This window comes from Melozone crissalis, unplaced genomic scaffold (genome assembly GCF_028551555.1).
Source record: "Melozone crissalis strain CALT ecotype California unplaced genomic scaffold, PUWL_Pcris_2 ptg000013l_1, whole genome shotgun sequence".
NCBI lineage: Eukaryota > Metazoa > Chordata > Aves > Passeriformes > Passerellidae > Melozone > Melozone crissalis.
In genome coordinates, this window is record NW_026535791.1 from 5644390 (window position 1) to 5666690 (window position 22301).

At 41.7% G+C, this 22301-nt stretch overlaps 1 protein-coding gene across 2 annotated transcripts in view; it reads left to right on the forward strand.

The window, feature by feature from the left end:
• The first annotated feature begins 4102 nt into the window (after positions 1-4102).
• The window catches only part of WASF3 (WASP family member 3), a 63739-nt gene continuing 45540 nt past the window's right edge, over positions 4103-22301 (forward strand). For both annotated transcript variants that reach the window (XM_054271584.1, XM_054271585.1), the window contains exon 1: positions 4103-4163. The gene's annotated coding sequence lies outside the window, so the exon portion shown is untranslated. The remainder of the gene's footprint in view (positions 4164-22301) is intronic.

The window sequence follows — 22301 nt, forward strand, 5'->3', positions numbered from 1 at the left end:
TTAGGAAAGGACTGCTGGGTTTGTAAAAAGCTATAGTGAATCCAGTCAGAAGAAAAAAAAATGAGCTCATCTTTAACTGATGGGAAGGTGTTTGTTACAGTACTCCTTGAAACATTTCACATTGTCCTGTTTGCAGAAACCCAACTTTCCTTGTGCCCTTCCCCTTCCCCTTCCCCTTCCCCTTCCCCTTCCCCTTCCCCTTCCCTTCCCTTCCCTTCCCTTCCCTTCCCTTCCCTTCCCCTTCCCCTTCCCCCTGGTTCCCAGTTTTTAGTTTCATCTCATTAGTCCTAGCCGTGCCACACTAAATCAACAGTGCACTACTAAATACAGCTTTCTGCAGATAATTTTTTAATCTCTCAGGGAACTTGGCATCATGTCTTTCCTGTGTTTATTTTTATAAAGGGAGCTTGTTCAACTGGCAACGCTGTAAAACCATTGAGAGAGTCTGAGCACTCCTGCTATAGATCACCAGTCCTTGCTTCATAGGATATCCTGCTACACTGCCCTCCCAAAATATCAGGGCCAGCAAAGAAAAACGAGTGCTTTGCATAGCAAATAGTTTTTATGGCTTACAGTTAATAGGCCTTACTATTAATTGGCAGAATTACAACTCCTGTTTAGTTGATGAAAGTAGCTGTCTTGAAAAGTTATTAGGCTTCCTTTTGTTCTTGCTTCCCTGCATTTTTTTTCTCAAGATTGATTACACAGTGACTCTTTGAACTTATGTTGAATGTTTCCTTTGAGGATCTACTTGCATCTTGGTTTCATATCCTTTGTTAGCCTTTCAGTATTCCAGCAATCCAGGGATAGTAGAAGGAAAACAATAAAGAAAAAGCAAAACAATTAATAGTGTCAAGAAAGTATTCCTGAAAAATGTGAGTCACTTGGTAGTATCAGTAACACTGAAAATAAGAATAGTATGAGAAATACATATGCAGTCTTGTCAAGGCTAAACAGTTTCGTGATAAAGGAAAATAAACTCCCTTGACAGAGATGTAGTAATTCAGAGAGCATCTTAGGTTGTGCAGTGTCTGTATCTGCTGGCTATCCTAAATCAATTACTTCAGTCAAGACATGGTTCCCCTTTCTCTGGGGTGCGGCTGTGGATGGAGGGAAAGCAATTTATTTCAAAAGCTGATTCAGCAAAAAACTCTGCAGGGGCCTATCAATGTACCATTAATAATCAGAGATGCTGTAATGATTATCAGAGGTGTTGTAAATCATTTGCACAACACTATTTATTTTAACATTATTCAGCAATTTTGTGTTTCCTGAAAGACAAAAAGGTTTTCATATCATGAAATATGCTCTCCAGCAGGAAGCAACAAGCTGTATAACAGGCTTTCAAAATATTGTTTCTTCTTACGCTGTATCTTTTTTTTTGTGTGTGGGAAATTAACTATTCAAGAAGAGGAGATCCTTATAAATTTGATGTACACCAGTGATATTATATGCAGACATTAAGAAAATGTCATGCTCACTTCCACTAACTCATCTTGGTTTCAGTCCCCAATAACCCTCCCTTTTCATTACCCTCTGAAGTCTGGTTCTTCCTTCAAGTGAAATTAATAGAAGATCAATCCTGGATAACTCTTGGTGTGCCAGTCCAAACCTCTATTTACTGCATTCAGAGGGCTTATCTGAAGCACAATTTAACTTAAAAATAATATTGGTTCATACAAATGCTGATTCAATTATTCCTTGCATTTCATTTAACCACCTTTCTTTTTCTCTTAATGAAAACTCAATACCAATTCAACACGACTTGTTTGGCAGATTTGCCTTATTTGCAAATTCAAAAGCAAGGTCAAAGCAGCAGTAATAAAGCTGTGCCTAAACTCCTTTCTTACAAGATCTAGATGTTATTAGAAATGGCATTAAAAATGTCATGAGTACAGAGGAGAAAAATGAAAGCTAAGAAATAATCCAGGAGACTGGGAAGCAGCCGGAATGAAATAAATGTTAATTAATACCTTGCATCACACAGGCTACATACTTGTATTGATGGAGCAGAAAAAAACTATTGGTAGACATAGATCTGTTTGAAATTAATATTTTTAAAACCTCAAGATCCCATTTTCAGCATGAAAAAAGGACCACTGAATGAGTATAAGTGCAGCTGTATTTTAACAATAGCAAGTAATTTTCCTTCTGTTTTGTTTTACAGTCTTTGAAGAGTTTCCATTTGCTGCATATGTATTTCAGGAAAAATACTCTTCTTTTGGACAGAGAACATTTTTTTCTGAAAACCTTGAGACTATTTTGCTCTTAGGAGTTTTGTCCCACAAAGCCCTAATACTGAGTAAAAAGCCTGCTGCTTCCTTCTTTTAGGGTTATGTTACTTAAAGACTTCTTTTCTGTTTACTTTGCTAGTGATCATAAAACTGTCACCCTCAGCAGTTCAAAGCTGGTGCTTTTTGCTGTGTAATCTGGAGTGATTACAGCAGTGGTTCTCAGCTGTTGCTTCTTACCACGACTGACACAAGTACCTCAAATGCAAATAATCTTTTCTGAGAATTATAGGAATCTCACATACTGAGTTTTTGTGGGGGTTTTTTTTGGGTTTTTTTGGTTTTTTTTTTTGGTTGGTTTTTTTTTTTTTTTTTTTTTTGGTGAAAAGGAGGTGCTTATGAGCCTGCAACTTTGCTGTAAGGCAAGATGTGGGTAACTGAAGTGGTTCATCTGGGTTGAGCTCAGTAAACTTTTGGTTGCCAATTGACTGGAGATGGTGTTTAAAAAAACTCTACGTTCAGCTGTGATTATTTTTATTGACTAAATAGTATTTATTCAATATGACTCCAGGGAGAGTGGCTGCCCCTTCAGCTTTCCACAGCCTGAGACACCACTGCCTTACGGGGTCCAAGTGTCTGCAGCGGAGCAGCCCGAGCCCTCATGGATGGGGCAGGCTGCTGAGCTGGTTAGATCGGCTGCTGCCCATCAGTGCCTGCTCCCCTTCTGTAGAGATGATTCCATGATCATGGGGGTCTTCCTGACCTCTTTGTTCCATGTAAAGAGACTCTATCGATCTGGGCAGCCTGCTGAACGGGGCAGAGCAGCTGGTCGTCACCTTCATGAGCTCGCTGGTTTTGGGTGTCCTGTGTTAGTCGTCACGAGTTATTGAAGTGAAACCGCCCGGGCCATCAAAATAAATTCAGCAGTTGTTCAACACACCCTGCCCCTCCAAATCGGATTCACGTGATGCACTCCCACCTACTTTTTTCCTAAAGGCTTTGCGGCGCGCAACAAAAGCCCCTGCCGCAGGGCCAGCCACAAAGGCCGGCAGCTCAGGCACAGCTGGAAGGGGCACAGCGCTGGGGCTCGGCCGGCAGCTGCAGCCCCGCAATGCACCTGCCTAGCGGGGAGAGAGCCCGTCTGGATAAACAGGGATCTCTTGGGGGCCCGCATGCCCAGGATCTGGATTCAGCAGGAATTGGGTCGCAAGGGCAAGAAAAGGGCAGCGGGGGTGGGTGTGCTTGTGGTAGTCGGGAATGAGGGCAGAAGCGCCGCAGAGGCCTCTTGCGGACAGAAAAGGGGCCGGGGCAGTGGGTGGGTGACAGCACCGACCCCGCGGGCTACGTGAGGGAGGCGCCAGATGGCCACGGGGACTGCGAGGCACTGGGTACCGCTGTCCCGCAGCCGGGGCCGGCCGGAGAAAGGACGGCTCGGGCACTGAGGGAGAGGCGGCTGCTCCCGAGGGACGCGTCAGGGAGCCCCAGGACAGCCGCCACACCCTGGGCGCTTGGGCGGCCTCACGGGGTCAGGCGGGACCCAGGTCAGGGCGGGCAGGGGTCGAAGCGCCGGGTATGGGCCCGCCAGCTGGGAGAGAGATGAAAGGATGAAGGGAGGGAGGAGGGACGGAATCGCCTTCCCTCGCTCCCAGCCGCACGCCAGCCCCAGGTAGGGGCCGATGATTGACAGCTGACACCGCCCCCCGGCGCTCTCATTGGCCGTTCCCTATGCCGATCAGCGCTCAGCGCCGCCGGCGCCTGCTTCCCATTGGTGGGCTGTGCCCCGCCCCTCGCGCAGGAACCATAAAGGCGGTGAGGGGGCGGGGCCCGGGGCTGAGGGGGCGGGGCGGCGGCGGCTTAGCCCGCGAAGGCGACGGCGGCTGGAGCGCTGGAACGGCGGCGCCTGGAGCGGGATGGGACGGAGCGCGGCGTCAGGTGGGTGCGGGGCTCCGCTCTAGCCCCTCGTAGCTACGGTGCAGGGAGGGTAGGAGGGCGGGGGGCCGCGCTCAGAGGGTCCTTTCCCGTCCTGCGAGGAGCGCGGAGGGGGAGCAGTCGCTTTTTAGCGGTCTCCAGCCCGCGGGGATAATCTCGGCGCTGCCCTGCGGGAGCCCCCTTTCTCCTCCCGGCCGCGGCGGGAGCTGCTGGCTGTGCTCCGCTGGCCCGGGCTGAGCTGCCCGTCCTCGGGCCCTCTCGCCTCAGCTTTGTTCCGAGTCCTCCGCCGGCCTCGGCCCCTCGCCCGTCCCCGGAGCCGCGGGGCGCGCTCCCCTTCCCCCCGCGCTCTCGAGGGGAGGCTCCGGAGCCCTCCGTGCTGGGGTCGGGGACGGGCCCCCGCACTGTTCCCCGCGTTCCCCGCGGCGCTCCGGTGGGGCAGCGGGAGCACGGCGCCCATGCCCGGGGGCCGCCCTGGGGGGAGCTCGTTCCCCGCTCGTGTTCGCCCCCCGAGAGCGGCCCCCGGCACCGCTGAGGCTTTCTGATGTCCGGCGCTCTTCAAGTATTTAAGAAATAATCGTCTTTGGCTTTGAAGGGCGCTGGGAGTCCTTGACAGCTCGGGAACTTTTAAACCCTTCCCCGCCCCACCAAATTTGTTTGGTTTTTTGTTTTTTCTTTTTTTTTTTTTAAATTGGTTTTTTTCCTACTTGACTCTTTAGTAAATGTGTCGCTGAGAAGAAGCCTGGAGTCTGAGTGCAGGCGTGTGAAGACAGGGATTTATCTCAACTGCTCAATGTCTAACACAGAACTAAAAGCAGTTTAAAAATGCTTTGTTTATTCTCTTTCTTTCCGATATAGTTCAGTATTCGCTGCAGATAACAGGAGAAGGGCTGATAGGTTTAGGTTGAGCGGTAATCAGTGAAGTGGGGCCAGTACTTGTGTGATTGGATACAGTTGTGAGATTCCTTGATAGAAGACACTTCAAAGCACAAATGGTGTAGTGTGTGTGATGTCTGTGCAGGAATAGGAAAAAGCTGTAGTTCTTTGTGCCTCTTTTGTAAACTGCAGCGAATGAGGGGACAGTGTTCCTATTAGAAAAAGATGAGGCAAATTATGAAAGCAGCCAGAAACTTTATGAAACTTTAAATCTGGGGATGAGGAGGTTGTTTTTTCTTGCCTATCATGCAAGACTGGCCTTCTTTTTAAAACTTGACATAGGGAATCAAAAAATATTACATTTAGAGGAGACAGACTGTTGTTTCGACTTTGGCTGATACAGTATTTTCCATAAACTAATAGCGAGTGTACTTGAGGAGAGGAATGAAGTAATGGAATAAGGCTGCAGTTCTTATCCTCCAGCAGGCTGTCCCACACTACAGCGCTCTGTAGTTCAGATGTGAAGTTATGTGGCCTCTAGTATATAGAGGCTGACATGATGCAAAATAATTATGCTGCACTAAAGTGCTCAAGCTGGAAATCTGTGCAAGTTACTGGTTACAGTGCTTGCAGACTTCAGTGATTGAAGATGAAACTCTGTGTTTGAGCAGTGGAACTGAGCTTTGACAGTTGTTATGCTACAGCTTTTTGCCTTTTAAGTTCTCATCAGAAGAAAATATGCTAAGATGGAAGGACAGTTATCTGCCTGCGGGCCCCAAGTCATTCTTAGTAAGAATTAGGATGTTTTATCTGTAGCTATTCATTTGAGACTAGGACCATACTATGTTTCCCTTAAGTGATGTGGAAACTTGATTTGTTTCCAGCTGAATTCTGGGGATGAGTTGTGCAAAGCAAACTTTTTCTGTTCCTTGCTGAAGATTAGTTTTGTGTTTATATAGCTAGAGGCAGTATGAATGGAGTTATTAGGCAGTGAACACAGAGGTTTTGTTGTAATGAAATAATGTATAATTGAGCCAGTCCTCTTCTCGTTTTCCATGGCTGTTTTCCTCAAATAAAGAGAAAATAGAAAACATTTTTTTATCAGATACTAAAACAATAGTCTTGATTATACTCAATAGTTACAGAAATTGAATAGTCTTTGTTAATCTTCCTATTTGTCCATGGAAGTATTAAAAATTACTTTACATGCCAGAAATAGAATTGCTTGTGCTTTAAAAAGGTATTTTCATAGCAGAAATAAGTTACTGTGGCTTCATGTTTGATCGATATGGTATAACACATGTGACATTTCATAGTTAATAACAACATAAACCTGTTTTGTTCCTCAGTATATGCTTTATCTGTAAAACATGTCTCAAAGGATCATGATTTTACGAGTAGCAATATAAACTCCTTGTATGTCAGCTACTCTTTAGTGTGCCTACTTTAGCTCAGGTTTATTTACTTTACTCTTCAGTGAGAAGGTACATGCCATTTACTTGTCTGAAACAAGAATAGCACTGTCTGTGGGCAGTATTGCTGTATGGAGGAAAGGGAAAGAAAAGCCATCATCTGACAGATGATAGAGTGTTTTGAAGTGTCTTATACAGCGATGAGAAAGACAAGGTTTCTGGAAAGCTAACCAAACCAAAGAGGATACTTTGGTGAAGAATCCAGAAGAGCTGATGGTGTTTCCATCACTGTATCAGTGTGACCTGGACATGAATTAGCTTTCATGCCTCTGCAAGTCTTTGTTTTTTGATTAAACTTCCTGCATGAACAGTCACATATTAGTGTACTCTTTGTTCTTTTGAGCAGTCTCAGAGCACTCTCTTCCAGAGTTCTCTTGACTGCTTTGTGTGCGGAAGAAGCAAAAAATACTGCTGCAGGTAATTTCAGTCTGCTCTTGCAGGCCTGTCTTTAGCTGATGTGTACTTAATGTTGTCTTGTAACTGCACTGCAATCTTGTATAATACAACTCTTCTTGGACTTTTCAGTTCAAATGGGATGTGTTATGACTTCTGGTTCATGTGTGGCTTCAGTTAAAATTATTAGACAAGCTGTGGTCATTACTTTTGACTTGTTTTTCTTTTATTTTTGCTTGCATAGGATCCTGAGCACAGGCAGTGTATCACATGAATTACACTGCTGGTGTAAGTTACTGACCAGGCTGTGTGTTATGATACTAAGTTTTGTTAATTATCTCCATAGCAGAAGTACATTAGCATACAGTACTGATGGGGAGCAATTGGTCTTGTCAGGCTAATTTCTTATTACTCTAATCTTAATGGCATGCAGTAGATGGAGATCATTGATAGGATCAGATTACAAATGTCTTCCAGTGTAGGATGTAGCTGTACTTTGCCTTTGGAAGCTTCCCCGTACAAGGAGTATGACGAATTGCAGGCTGTCGCTGCTTATTCTCTTAAAAGGAAAGGTGGAGGTAGAGGGTGACTATTAACTTCTCCATATGGAAGGCTCACATACAGAATACCTGTAATCTAAGAAAAATTAGTGTCTTGACTGAGAATTAAATCAAAGCATCTCGAGCCTTAGCTCTAGCAGAGCTGCCATAGCACTTACATTCTCTCCTGAGAACTTAGTCTGCCTTTAGAGGTAAAAATGACAATAATCTCAAGTTACACTAGAATTATTTGTTACAGTTTAACCAAATGTTTTCCTTCACATTTAACTATTATTTAGATCCAAGTCAGCCTTTGATAAAAGTTGTTGAAATGTTGCATTGGGTTCTTTTCCTAACTGGTGAAGCACAGTTGTTTTTCACCCCTCTTTTGAAAATTCAGATAACTGAAATATTTTTAGCTACTGATGGATGTAATTTCTTCTGCCACAAGAAGAATCAAAATGCTTGGGAAGAAATTAAGAAATTTTTACAAACAGCTGGAGATCAAAATGGCAGCCTTTATGCTGATTTAAGCTGCAGACTTGGAGCTTATCTTTGATTTCTTCATTTTTGGCAGGGGAGGTAGCTGGAGAATTGTTTTGAAGGCTTCTAAGTATGGTAAATATTTGTTGGATTTGCTGGTTTTTATTTGTGTTAAGGATTTATAGGTGTCTGGAATTTCAACATGCTGTGAATTAGTTTTTCCTTTCACATACTAAAATATTCTGCTATGGAACTGATGGTGTTTTCTGCATCTAGCAATGACCCAGAATATATGGGGATTTTTTTTTTTTGTGGACCTCTCAATTCAGTAGAATTTTAGTTAATCCTTCAAAATTCTTGGAGCCCCTTCCTATCTAAAAAACATAATCTCTTTATTCTAACAGAGATTGGGTAGCCAAATTCAGTGATAGGGGAGAGCATGTGTTTGTACTGAATGTAAAGCATAGTATGCCACATTTATTAAATATATTGGTTTTGAGTATTCATTATACTCGTGCCACTTTCATGCTTGAACTGATTTACATTTTCAAGTGTATGTTTTAGAAGCAGAGAAATTGAAATTGTTATTCAGTACTTCAGCTGATGGATCCCAGATTTCTTTGGCATATTCACAGTGGCAAACTACTTTGCTCATAACAAGTAATAGTTGGAGAGCTTGTGTATGTAATGGGTGATGCATAATACATCAAAACATGTTAGTAGTATCCAGTCAACGTTGGAATTGATTTCTTGATGTTGGTTTTGAAATCCTATAGTTGAAAAGATCAGTATCAAGTGATGCTGAGTGAGGAAAGCCATTCATTTACTATGGGCTTGGTGGTGTTGTAACAGAGCAACAGGCAGCTGTGGAGACTAATGTGCTGGAAGACAAGGCCTGCAAAGCTTGTTTTATTTTGAGACTTCAAACAGTCTTTGGAAACACTTCTTCAAGAAGTTCTTCTGCCTCATTACATGTGAATGGATAAATGAAGTTTGAACTTGTGAATTAAAATGGGGCTTTAGTGGCAGTGTGGCTTTTTAGTTTGTTTTTCTGCAGCAGTTAGGTCTTCTGATCAGTTTTCTATAGAATGTTGAAATTTTCTGGAACTTATATCAGCACAGATTGACTGCAGAGTTGTTTCCTGGGAAAGTAGTGTTTTTCTTTATAAAGCTTGGCTGCTGCTTTGAATGCTTAAACAGCTGCAAACATGGACAAGAATACATCACTTCAAGTGAAGCCTTTGATTTCATGCTGAATTTGAAGACGCTCTTGTATCAATGTTTTTTGCATATGGAATATTGAAGTTTCTTCTCACCTCTTGCATGCCAGCTTGAGCGGGAGTGGAGCTGCAGTTTAATCTTAAGTCATATTTAAAGAGGATGTCTTGGTACAGTTATACTAGTGGTTTGGTTACAGTATCAGATTATTTAACTGAATAGTAGGAGAAGGGTATTTGCATTGCTAGACAAGCAGCTGTGCAAGCCATGTGCTTTCTATCCAGTCGTCTTTTGGCAGAAGGAACCAGGAACTAGCATTTCAGCAGCTTCTTTTTTTTTCCCTGGATGGAGGAGATCTTGTCTCCCTCTGCTCAGCCAGCTTGCTTCTCTTGAAGCTTTCCCTTCCAATCCTACAGGTCTTGTACATGTTCACTGTAGCAGGCATCAAGCACTGCTTGTGCTCTTGTAGACTGTGCTGAAATTTCAGGTATCCTTTGATGCAGGGTGGGTAGCTCCACACCAGCACATAGTGAACATTAGGAGCTACACCTAGTTATAGCTCAAGTTATTCTTGCTGTAAAGACAGACCTTCATGTCTAGTTGCTGAGTTTCTGTACTGGATTTGCACTGATAATGACAAGAGAAGCTTCCATGTTGTTGGACTAATAAGTGGTAGCCTTAAGGATTTTTATTGTCCCAAAATAGCTGCATTTGAAAGACTAATGTAACATCATTGGGATTCTGATTTTTTTTCTAGAATACTTGCCACCTTACTGGAGAAGGTGTGTGCTTTGTAAAGTGCTGTTCTGGTTGCTGTACTAACAACTCTGAGGGCCTTGGATCTGCAGCTTGCTGTCATGCTTGGTCACGCAGACTGTCTGTCTAGTTGGCTTGATGCTGGAGCAGGCTTAGCAATCTTCTGTAATTTCTCTGTCTTGGAGGGTGATGGCAAGATTCTGTTCAATGGGATTTAGAATTCTACTTGCAAAAACTGAGGAGAGGGAGGTGATGATATTCCACAGCTGGGGAAATTTCAGAACTTCTGTTGTCTTAGCTGCTTGGAATGGACTAAATATTTTACATTATTTAGTAAATTGGTCCAGTTACTATTTCTGTGCATTATTAATGAAGGACAAAGTCAAATATTGTAGCAGACTGAATCCTCATCTTAAATCTCTGCCTTTCTGAAATGTGCAGAAATAAATCTTACATAGTATATAGTCCAATCTACATCTCTCTGTTAGCCATTTTGTCTCTTAATGTGGAACTATTGAGGCAGCAATATTTCTGAAATAATCACCTTTACTGGGTATGTAGTATGTATTACTGCTGTCTGTGACAGTGACTGCTGAAACCCCGAATTCATTGCCTTCTCTCCCTGTTTCAGGCTTTAAAATGAAGCTGTTAAATGCTTTGTGTGCCACTTCCTCATTTGCATTTTCTGTTCCACTTCCTCTGCTGCAAACTCTCGCTGATGCATTTTTTCTGAAGTCTTTTACTTCCCTTCGAAAGTCACTCCTATATCCTAGTAATCCCTGTAAAAAGACAAACGTTATGATGAACTTCTGCTTTGTGTCATTTCTAGTAAAACCCACTCATGCCTTCTTTTTCAGAGTGAAATACTTGGAGATGTAAAAAAACCAAACCCCAGCAAAAACCACGACAAAAACCCTTCCCAGCTGCCACGTGCATCCCTGAAAAAATTTAAAATGGAGAGAAGTAGATGCAAGACATGAAGTGTAAATCCTTGCCAAATGTAAATCCATCTTCCCTTAGCTGAGTGAACTGCTTACTATCAAATTTCTTTAAGCCACAGAATGTTGGTTTTGGCAGGAACATCAGAAAGAGTATTCTTTCTTTTAAACAGTTGTTGTTTGGAAAACAAGCATATGTTTGGCATCATCATAGACTTCTAAAAGAGGAAAAAGTGGTTTTATTTTCAAAACATATAGTAGAACTGTATTTTCAGCAGAATCAAATGTTAAATGCTTCTGGAGGCTTAAATATAATAGTGTGTCCATACAGTTGGTAGTCAAGGTTGAAACAACAAGCATAGTTAGCCCTGAAGCTGCTAAATGCTAATCCAAGTTTGGCAAGTATTTTTCTCAGCCAATTGAACTGAGAAAGTTAGAGAAGCACATAGACAGCCTGTAATAATCAAGTTTTTAAAAGCAAACTTAAATGTTGAGGTTCAGTTATAAAAAATGCAGCCTTATTTTATACCTTTGGTAATGGTGATGTTGACTGTAAGACCTGTGAGTCTAAATCAGTAGTTTGAGTATCCCCACTCTTATTCATTCTGGTGGAATTATTGCTGTTAATGCTTTTGAATATGAAGCATTAGAAAGTATACTGAATTAGATTTTGTGAACCTAAGGGATGATAGTCTAAATAGTGAACAGCTTTGATTTGTTGGTCAAAGATAAGATAACTTTCTTCATGCCTCATCACAGAACAATGGATGCAGCACAGAGCAGTCCGGGTTACTCAAAGAAATTTGTGTAGGTTCACTGAGTTCCAGGGATAGGCTAAGAAATGAGAAGAATTACGTGTTTTAGCACTGGCTGGGAAACATCAGGGAGATTGAACTGTGAGGGTGAGAAGTATGGATGTTGAATCTAGAGGAATAAAACTAGTGAATTTAATTGAGGGTTACTGAGAGTTGTTATAATCTCTTGAAGATGTTTAACCTGATATTTTAGAGCTAAAATATAGAGGAAACCTTCAAACAAAAGCTTGTCTGAAATACAGAGCTTGAAGGACAAGTGTTCTTTTGTCAGAAGTGTATTTTTGAGGCTTCTAAATCCACTTTGAACAGAATACTAAAATAAATGTAAGTCTAGGAAGATAAGACTGTAGAAAATAATTGAATTCTGCTGTGGATTAGTTAATTTACATTATATTAGTAGTGTTCTCTAAAATATGCCTTCCATACTTTTTTTTTTGCTCATTTCTGCAGGTGTATAATGAAGTGTTCATCCTCTTTTCTTGTTCAAAGCACACAGGACTTGATGATTTAAATCAGATTCTTATTGGGTGCTAAAAGAAGAACAAACTTGGCCAAAGTGGGAACCTTAAGCAGTATGGTTTTTTTTGTAGGCTTGAAACAACTTTTGGTGATTCTGCATATAAGACAACATGACCTATGGAACAGCTGGCCCATAAGAAGTAGTTTTGTTGCAGAACAGACTTATTTACATGTTAACTTGGTAATAGGCTACTCCTAAATAAATGCCTTTCTCAAGGGCAAAATACCCCTATACTGTTGTTGTACTTGAAAATGAGGTAGTCGTGAAAACATTAGGTCTTAAAAGTGTTGAGGGCACTTACCTTTTGGAAAAAAAGTGTGATTCCTATGATAATCTGCAGCATGGTTTTCTAAAATAACAAAGTCAGTATTCATCTGCACTGTGTAGAAGGAAACACTGTATTATTTGGGATCAGATGATAGTTTTAAGTGGTACTTCATAAAGGAGGCTTTGGAAAAAAAACCAACAAACCCCAAACATCAACAAAAACCTCCAAACAAACAAGGTTCCATTTTAGTTCATTGTGCTTGGTGCAGAATTTGCCAGAGGTTTTATAACCTGTAGCAACATGAATGGTCTGCTCAAATGGTTGTGGTGCTTACACCTCCTCTCCTGGGCACTTGTTGGTCGTAGAGGTGATGTCAGAAGAGCTACATGAGCATTTCAAACTGAGGTCAGGTGTGGTAGGAGAGGAAAGGCATCAGGTTCTGCATCTGCTGTGGCTTTGCTTGCAGCCCTGCACCCATCTGCAGTGCATGTGCTGGTGCTCTTTGAACAAAGCTTCGTGCATGGCATATCAGTAGTTTTAACTAAGCCTCCCTGTTTGGCTGTATTTTATTCCTCTGCTGCTCTCTGGCCGGCACCAAGCAGCTGTTAAATAAAGAGGGAAAGAGGAAACCATGCGTCACAGCTGTGCAGCTGTGGTCCTGCCCTCTGGCAAGTGGAGTTGTTACTCTTCAAAGCACTGTGTGGTTTCTGCATTTTATATGGAGATGGGAAGAGGTGGATTTGAAGCTGTGCTGGGTTTCCTGCTGTCTTTTATCTCTTCCTATCCCAGAAAGAAGTGGTCAGTAATATCCAGAATGTCATTGCTTCCATTTCCAAATGTAAGCCACACATTGCTCTGGAGCTGTCAACTGCTGCCTGGGCAGGCATGGCATTGCCCTGGGACATGGCATCCCTTCTTTCCTGTAACATCCTCTGCCTCCACTCCTGCCTACATAGGGTTAAACAGAATAGATGCTCTTCAAATGAAAAAAAATTCTTGCATGCTTACTGGCAGCCCATGTCTTTCAGCAACCAGTTGCCGCATTAAATGTTTTTTTTTTCCCAAAAGTCAAGATATTTTGCATCTTACATGATGTGAATCTGTATTTAATTATTGGAAATCTAAATTATTTATAGTTTGCAAAATGTAAATAGAGGAAGGCAAAATTGAAATTGGTATTTTCTGGTTGTTGGAAGACTGAGGAAGGGATGCAGACAAGAAACCAATCCAGAATAGGATAATTTACCTGCAATCACATTATTATGGAGATGTCTGAGATGTATATATTGTATGTATTAAGTAATTTAGGTTTTCTTTGTGTTCACATCATATCTTAGTTATTGTTTCTAAATCTCTTAATGGAAATTACTTTGTGAGATGCTGCATTTGTGGCAGCTGACTGCCTCTTCTTCCTCCCCCCAGTAGAAAATAGTAAACATGGCTGCGAATGTCATAGTGAAGTAATCTGAAGGATTGAATTTATGGGAATATTTAGTGGGAACAGGTAAAATTAGTCTCTTTATTTAGTATCAACTGTGTGGTGTTGAATCTGATGGTAAGGCAGATGACCTGGATGGGTTATGTGATTAGGATAATGAAATCGATATTTTTCATTACCTATATTAAAAAGTATTTTAAATTCCTTTTTATGAAAAGAGGTCTTAATTAAAACCATAAAAATCCCATGGTAACAGCAGGCATGATTGCTTTAAGCCACTTCAGCCTTCTTTTCAAAAGAAAAAGTGGACTTTATTTCACATACTTCTGGATTTTTGGTGATTTGTTTGATCTTCCTAAACTGCTAAGCTCCTCTACATTGAGTGAGATTTGAGGTCACAGATCCATGCAAAACTGCTTTAGTTTAACTGGCTTATAAATAAAAATGTTTATAACAAAAAAGACCCAAAAGAAACAAACAAAACTCTGTTGCATCTGGCCCTTTAAAAACAGGAGGAGGGAGGGAAAAAAACCCCTAGAGAAACTGGGATAGACCTGAACCATGTAACTAATGCTAAAGTATGCCAGTCTCTTTCAAGAACAGCTTTCCAGCTGGGATGAAATAAGGAATAATTCAATACATAAGTTTCACCTGTTAAAAAGCTTTCATTTCTGTCCCTCCCTTCTCACCCACCTTATTTCTTTACATAATAATGTCCTTGATTGAACCCCATAGGTCAGCTGTAAGGAGTCATTAACTGTTGAATTGCACTGAGCTTTAATTTTCTAAATGGTGGGTCTTTAGTGATTAATCTGTATGATACATCTTGTTTGAAAACAATTTATATGGTTTTTGAGACTTTAAAATTGGGGGAAAACACCACACATTTCACAAATATCTTTATAGTGATAAAACATACTGGTTTTATGTATGTAGAGAGATCTGTATCTGTAGGTACACAAGGCTTTATAAATGAAATAACTGCAGAATTAGCTACATGCACACATGAGTATGTGCATATGAGAGAGATGTTTATAAGGACAGAGTATTTCAGTTGGAAGCATTTGTCCAGTCCAGCTGCCCGACTGCTTCATGCTTCAAAGTTGAAGCATGTCCTTAGGGATGTTGTTCAAATGCCTCTTAAATGCTGTCAAGAGTTGAGGCATCAAGCACCTCTCTGGAAAGCCTGTTTGAGTGTGTGACCCCTCCCTTGGTGATGAAACACTTCCTGCTGTCCAGCCTGAACCTCGCCTGGAGCAGCTTTGAACCATTCCCACATATCCTGTCACTGGGGCCCAAGGAGCAGAGCTCAATCCTTCTCTTTTCACATCCCTTCCTTGGGGAGCTGTGGAGAGCAGTAAGGTCACCACTCAGCCTCTGCTTGTCCAAACTAGACAAACCCCAAGTCCTCAGCCACTCATTACAGGACTTTTCCTCACAGGCCCTTCTCCAGCTTTGTTGAGCCTCTCTGGACTCATTCAAGCGCCTTCACAGCCTTCATAAATTGTGCACCTTAGAACAGTAGACAGTCCTTGAGGTGAGGCCACATCAGCACTGAATGCAGCAGGACAATCTCCTCTTTTGCCTGGCTGGTGATGCTGTTTGATGCATCCTGGGATGGGGTTTGCCCTTTTGTCTGCCAGGGCTCACTGCTGACTCAGACTGAGCTTCTGCCCACCATGTACTCCAGATCCCTCTCCTAGTTTATATTTGTGTCTGGCATTACTTTGTCCCAGGTGCACAATCCAGCATTTGGACTTGTTAAATTTCATGCTATAAATCATAGCCCAGTGTTCCAGTCTATGTAGATCCCCCTACACAAAGCCCCCTGTTCCTCACGAAAGCCAAAAGCACCTCCCAGTTTGGTATCACCAGCAAACTCAGTAAAGGTGCACTGCCCTCCTGCATCCAGATCGTTGGGAAGTACAGGAACAGGAGTGGCCCTGGAACTGACCCCTGAGGAGCACCGGTCACCAGCTGTACCCCCTTCACTTTACAACCCTTTGAGCTCTGCCCTTCAGCCAGTCCTTCACCCAGCACACCATGAACCCACTTGTCCTGCAGCTGGACAGCTTGTCCAGAAGGATGCTGTGACAGTATCAAAAGCTTTCCTAAAAAATCCAGAAAAAGGCATCTACTTCATTCCCTTTGTCTATTAGATGTGTGACCTTATTGGAAAAGATTACTAAATTAGTTTATTAGTAATGACTTTCCTTTTGTAAACCCATATTGACTGTACCTGACAATTGCATTATTCTTTAAATTCCTGTCAGTATTACCCAGTATAATCTTTTCTTCTATGATTATTCCAAGAGCTGAGGTTATGTTAATAGGGCTGTCGTTTCTTGGATCTTCCTTCATACCCTCCTTGTAAATTGGAGTAAAACTAGATCTGGATCAGCAGGGACCTCTTGACTCTGGAGACTTTTGGTAGATGATGGACAGGGGTGCTGCTGAAGCATCCACTGGCTCCTTCAGAACTCTGGGATGAATCCCATCGTTCCCCATGGAATTGGAAATATTCAGCTGATCCCTTAGAATTTCATTGTCCGTAAATGGAAACTTGCTGTTCCCACACTCACTGTCTTCCATCTTGGGAGTGGGCAGCCCCAGGTCCATCAGTATTGTGACTGAAGCCACCTGACCAGCAGCTTGGGGGAGGTGATTTTCAACTTCTGCTTCGCTCTTGTGAGATCCCATGTGCAGTGCTGCATCCAGCTCTGAGCCCCCAACCTAGGAAGGATGTGGACATGTTGGAGCAAGTCCAGAGGAAGGCTGTGAAAATAATCAGAGGGCTGTACCACATCTCCTGTGAACACAGGCTCAGAGAGCTGGGGCTGTTCAGCCTGGGGAAGAGAAGGCCTTTTGTAACAGGACAAGAGGCAATGGCCCTATACTGAAAGAGGGTGGATAGGAAGAAGTTCTTCACTCTGAGGGTGGTGAGGCACCAGAACAAGTTGCCTAGAGGTGTTGTGGCTTCCCTATCCCTGAAAATGTTCAAAGCCAAGTGGCTCTGAGCAGCCTGGGATAGTGGATGGTGTCTCTGCCCATGGCAGGGGGTTTGGAACAAGATGATCATTAAAGTTACTTCCAACCTAAACCATTCTGTAATTCTGTAATGGAAAAAACCACTGAACGACATTGTTTTTAATTCATCCCCAGCAGTCATTTAATCATCTCCCACAAGTCCAATGTTTTATTTTAGACCCCTTGCTATTTATATACTTTAAAAAGCCATTTTAAGGAATCATGAAGCAGTTCCCAATGTAAGCAAGCTTCATATCTCAGTTGTGGTTTTTTAACAAAGGATGTGGCCTTTTAGGAAGACATAATAACAGGGAAAGTGAATTTTTTCCATATATCTACCCACTCTAGATCACAAAGCATTATTCTGTCTGCTAAGGTGAAGGATGTGTCTTCTGTTCTCCAAACATTAAATCTGAGTGCTCTTATGTTTTTTCATTTCTCTTTCACCACCATGCTGTGGGGAAATTAGCCATGGAGTGATGCAAGTTCCTGCTTTCAGCTAGATCCAGATGTAAAAATATGTTTTGGCCCTGAGTGGGGTGTGCTAGAGAGAGCAGCTGCTTGCTTGATCCAGGCTGTGACCATCTGCATAATTGTGATTCCATGGAATTGAAGTTGGCTGTCAGCTACAGCAGTGCTGAGTTGTTTAGTAGGACCTTGGTGCTGCCTCCTTCCCTGTTGCACTTCTTTATTGGTGTGGTTTTTTTTCCGCTTTTTAAAAACCACATCAGTTCTGTTTAATTTTTCTTTTGTTCCTGGACATTCTGAAACCTACTAGATTTAATTTCTCAATCTTGAGGTGTCTCATTTGTGGTTTGTGTGTGTATATGGTATTTTTGGCTAATGCTTTTCAGCAGGGTTCTGGGGCTGTGCTGATTCATGCTTCCCTTACTCTGCCACTTCTCTCTAACACTGTGAAACTGTAGAGTACAACCTGCATGAGCCTCTGCTATTTCTGGAGATGTATGAGTGAAGAAAATATTAAGTCTTGTTCAACACAAGGTGAAATCTGTTATTTGATTTGAATGTTGGCTGTTCATAACCTGACAATATTTTTTGATTGATTTTTGTCACCAAATGCAGGTACTTTAATGAAGCATTTAACTTGAAAGTAACATCCCCTAGCCTTGGACTAATCCCCTTAATGAACCCACAGATTTTCTGTCTGGAGTACTTACATAAAGCACCTGTCTTAGATGTTCATGCTTTTTAGCAGTGCCTGCTAACAACAAGAAGTGAGGTTGAATGCTCCAGAAAGCACAATTTAAGGGACTTTTCTATTTCAAGAAACATATTCTTAAATATTAGTAATTGAAAAACTGTGCTATGTAATGCTGGGTGGGTAACAACTGAAATGAGAGATGCTGTCTGCTGAGGATGACCCATTTTTAGTGTTGTTACATGAGAGAGGGCATCCACTTGAGTAAAGGCATAAGAATTCCTTTTGTGAAGCATTAGGGAGACATCTCTACAGGCTAGGAGTGGAGCTAGGAGGGAGCTCTTTGCTATTCTGTAGAGATGTGTACTCTGACCTTCTGGAGAAGAGTGCAGGGCTGTACTGGGAGAAAGAGCAGGCTGATAGTACAGAAGACTTGTACTATGATATTAGGGTTGTTATCTGCAAAGAATTTAGGGATGGTGAATTGTGCCAGCAAACCTTTCCGAGTGTTTGAAAACATTTTGATATTGATATCCCATCTGAAATCTGCTCCTTTTCAGAGGTATTGGCCTTTTGTCTTTCCTGGTGGTGGAAGAACCCTCTCTTTTTGGATCAAAGACAAGAGCGCTGCTTCCTGTCTCTTGTGGTTGCTACTAGTAATTTGTGGTATAATCTTTGTTTGGCTTCATTTGCAGTGAAGAGTCAGTGCTGACCATAAGAAGAGAGTGTAGTCCTGGGCAGGCCTCTTGTTGAGACACCAGAGAGGTGATAGATGTAGGGATGGTCCTGCTTCCTACCAGCAAAGAATGTCTGACAAGCCACTGCTGTTACTGGCTGGCTTGTAGGCTTGATGGGCTGGCTTTTGTGGATTGCAAAATCTCTGAAGATCAAGTGTTTAACCTCAGATAAATTCCACAGGATGTTTAGGATTTTGCAAGCCTGCTGTTAGATGGGTTTCCTCTGTCCAGTACTGAAGGACTGCTATACTCAGTCAAGTAGGGAATATTTGTACCATAATCCAGCAAGTGAAATGGAATAAAAGAGACACCAGCACTCCACACAGGTTGGATTTTTTTATTTTATCTGTCTGTGCTCTGAAGAAAAATTTCCAGAACTTGAACTTGTTTTCCTTGGACAGAATTGGTGGCAAAGGGCACACTGGGTGTGGTGACTAAGTCTGATTGTCAGAGTGGTTCTCAAGAAGATGCAGAGTGGGAAAGTATCCCTTGAGGGCTTGTCAAAGGGTAGGTTGCTCTCTGCACTCCAAGTATAGTGTTTATCCCAAGTAATTTTGCATTTCTGGATGCTGCAGAGGCTCATGGATTAGACAACAGTGAGTGAATCTTTAATTAAAGACCACCTGGAAAACATGAGTTGCCATGTCTTTATGCTGCTCCTGTTCTGTGCTCGAACCTAAGACTGGGATATGGAGCAATCTAGTTTAGAGATTTAAAGATAGTCTAGTTTAAAATAAGAAACTTTTGAGTTGTCTTGATCAATCTTAGAAAAGCTGCCTAAGATGTGCTCCTAAGAGGCCCCTCAGTTTTAAGTAACTGATTGTATGGCTCTTTTACAGAAAAGCCCCCATCCCACTGTAGAAGAACATAAGATCAAGGGGGACCTAGCCACTAATTGATGTGTGGTTCCACTCTTTGAAGGCTTCAGAACCTGTCTGGGTTTTCCAAATGTGTGTTGCAGAGTTACAGTAGTTTCTAAGATTGAATTTCATATTTTAAGATTAAATACATGCAGAAATTTAACAAGGCAACCCAGTACTGAAGTTTTAAACCACTTCCTTTTTTGTCTCTATGCATTGGTAATGCAGTTACTTGAATTCAAACTATAGTGGTAAACTTTGGGTCCCCATATATGGAAATATATTTTAAAAACCCTACCCCAGAAAGCAGACTTCAAAATAAAATCCTTTTTTCACCATTTTCATGATGACCTACCATTTGGATACTTTTAATCCTCAATCTGTGTAAAAGTTATGTCTTGCATTAAATCCTTTATGTTTTTTTCCTGTGGATTTCTGAAGTAATCCTCTGTGTGCCATATAGCTTGTTCTTCAAATTGCTTGCCTATAATATTCTCATTCCTCGGAGTTTTGTTTAGAAAGCTTTAAAACATTGATTTTAAACAAAATTCAGCTGGATGTAAATTTCTTACCAGAAGTCAGTGTTACACATTCTGCTTGTCTAAATTCTTATCCTGTTGAAACTGTTTAGTACTTTCTGTAATTTAGTCAATGAATGTGTCAAATGGGGCACTTGGCAGAGGAGTCAGTGATGTTCTTGATAATGAGTAAGAATCTTTTTATAGTGCTTTTGGTTTTTTCCCTCTTGGGGATTTCATGGGAAAGAAAGAATCCATTCAAAAGGGAATGTGTGTGTTTTCACAGTTGGGCAGTAGATAGGTATTGCTGGACTGTTAGCGGTGTACCAAAACAAATTTTCCTTCCTGTATCTTGTGTTTTCATCATAGCTGTGTATCTTGAATGTGGAACTCAGAGAGAGTCCAACACTTTGGCTTATCCTGGGCCTTTTTCAATATTCTACTTAAAAAAATATTAAAAATCTGATTGCAAAAAAAAGTAAATATAAAACTGCTTGACATTGACCACATCTTCATGTTTTTATTTGGCCAGGTAAGGATTTATACTGAAATATACGTCAAGATAGTTGATTTGATTTCACTGTGAAAGCTGAGATTTGTCTTCATGGCATGGTAGTTCTCAGTTTTCTTTCCATCCCTTTGTAGGTTCTGTATTGTTGATCTGAGTGAGTTCTTTCATCACAAAATGGCTTCAGGGATCCTAGTTATGTAGCGCAGCACTGCAGACAGTGTGTAAATGTAAATGATGGAAGTAAACTGTAGCATGTGGACAAAAATGTGTCACTCATGTGGGGAACTGAGAACTTCCCAAAGTGCCTTTGCTGCTGAGGATATTGGAATGTGTAAAGACATTCTCAGACACCTTGGTAGTACTGGAGGGTTTAAGATCTCTATAAAGTTCCAGTCACCTTGTACCGCAAGTGCTCGATGATATCTGTTCCATAGTGTTGTTAATGTAGTGCTGTTTGCTCTAAAGCACATGTACTGTTTCCTAAGCCACAGGCATACTTAAATCACTGCTGGTTGAAGTCACTTACAGGATCACAGAAAGGCTTGGGTTGAAGGGAATCAGGAAGAATATCTAGTTTCAATGCCATTGCCATGGGCAGAGCACTTTCCAGTAGGCCAGGCTGCTCAAAGCCCTATCCAAGATGCTCTTGAACACTTCCATAATTTCTCTGGGCAACCCATTCCAGTCTCACTACCCTCACAGTGAAGAACTTCTTTCCAATATATAGCCTAAACATACCCTCTTTCAGTTTAAAGCCATTCCCTCTTGCCTTTTCATTCCAAGTCCTTGTGAAAAGTCCATCTCTAGCTCTCTTGTTGGTCTCCTCTTGGTACTAGAAGTTGCTGAAAGATCTCCCTGGAGCCTCCTCTTGTCTAGGATCCTGTCTTCATAGGGCAAGGTGCTCTAGCCCCTCTAATAATCATTGTGGCCCTCCTGGAATCCCTACAGCAGGTCCACATCCTTCTTATGTTAACTTAGGCAAATAGCTTTCCCCATCTAGTACATCTGTCCTGGTAATGAGAACATGAATGAATTGTATGTATGGGAGCCTTTGTAATGTGTCTCTTTAATTTTTCTCTAAGCATATAAACCCTTAAGTGAGGACCAAGACCTTGGCCAACTGGTAGATTTTGTGAGCAAGTTAACTAGAGGACAATATTTTATTTGGAATAGGTGGTTACTGCACCAGTGGTTAGTGGAATCAAGGTCTGGGCACCTTAAAGCTGTGGTATTCAGAGGGAGAATGAAGGAATGTGAGCAAGGCAGGTAGTGACAGTGAGCAAGGAGGACACTGCTGTCTTGCCTTTGAGAAATCTGTTGTGACTTTAACAGTGTTTTGCTCTTCTAAATGCTTTTTTTTTCTTACACATCACGGTTTATAATTGTGTCCTTGAGATAAAGAAGTTTTTTTCCTCTTGTAAATTTTAATTGTCTAAAATATTTAGGCAAAAACCGCATAGATGCACATCTTTAAAATTCTGGTAATAGTATCAGCCTCCTCTAAGCAAGTGATCTGTTTTAGAGATCATTTTTATATAGTTCTTGCAGAAAGGGCATTTATATCTTAACTGCAAAACCCCTAAATTTATAAAAATTTCGTGTATGACTAAATGCTA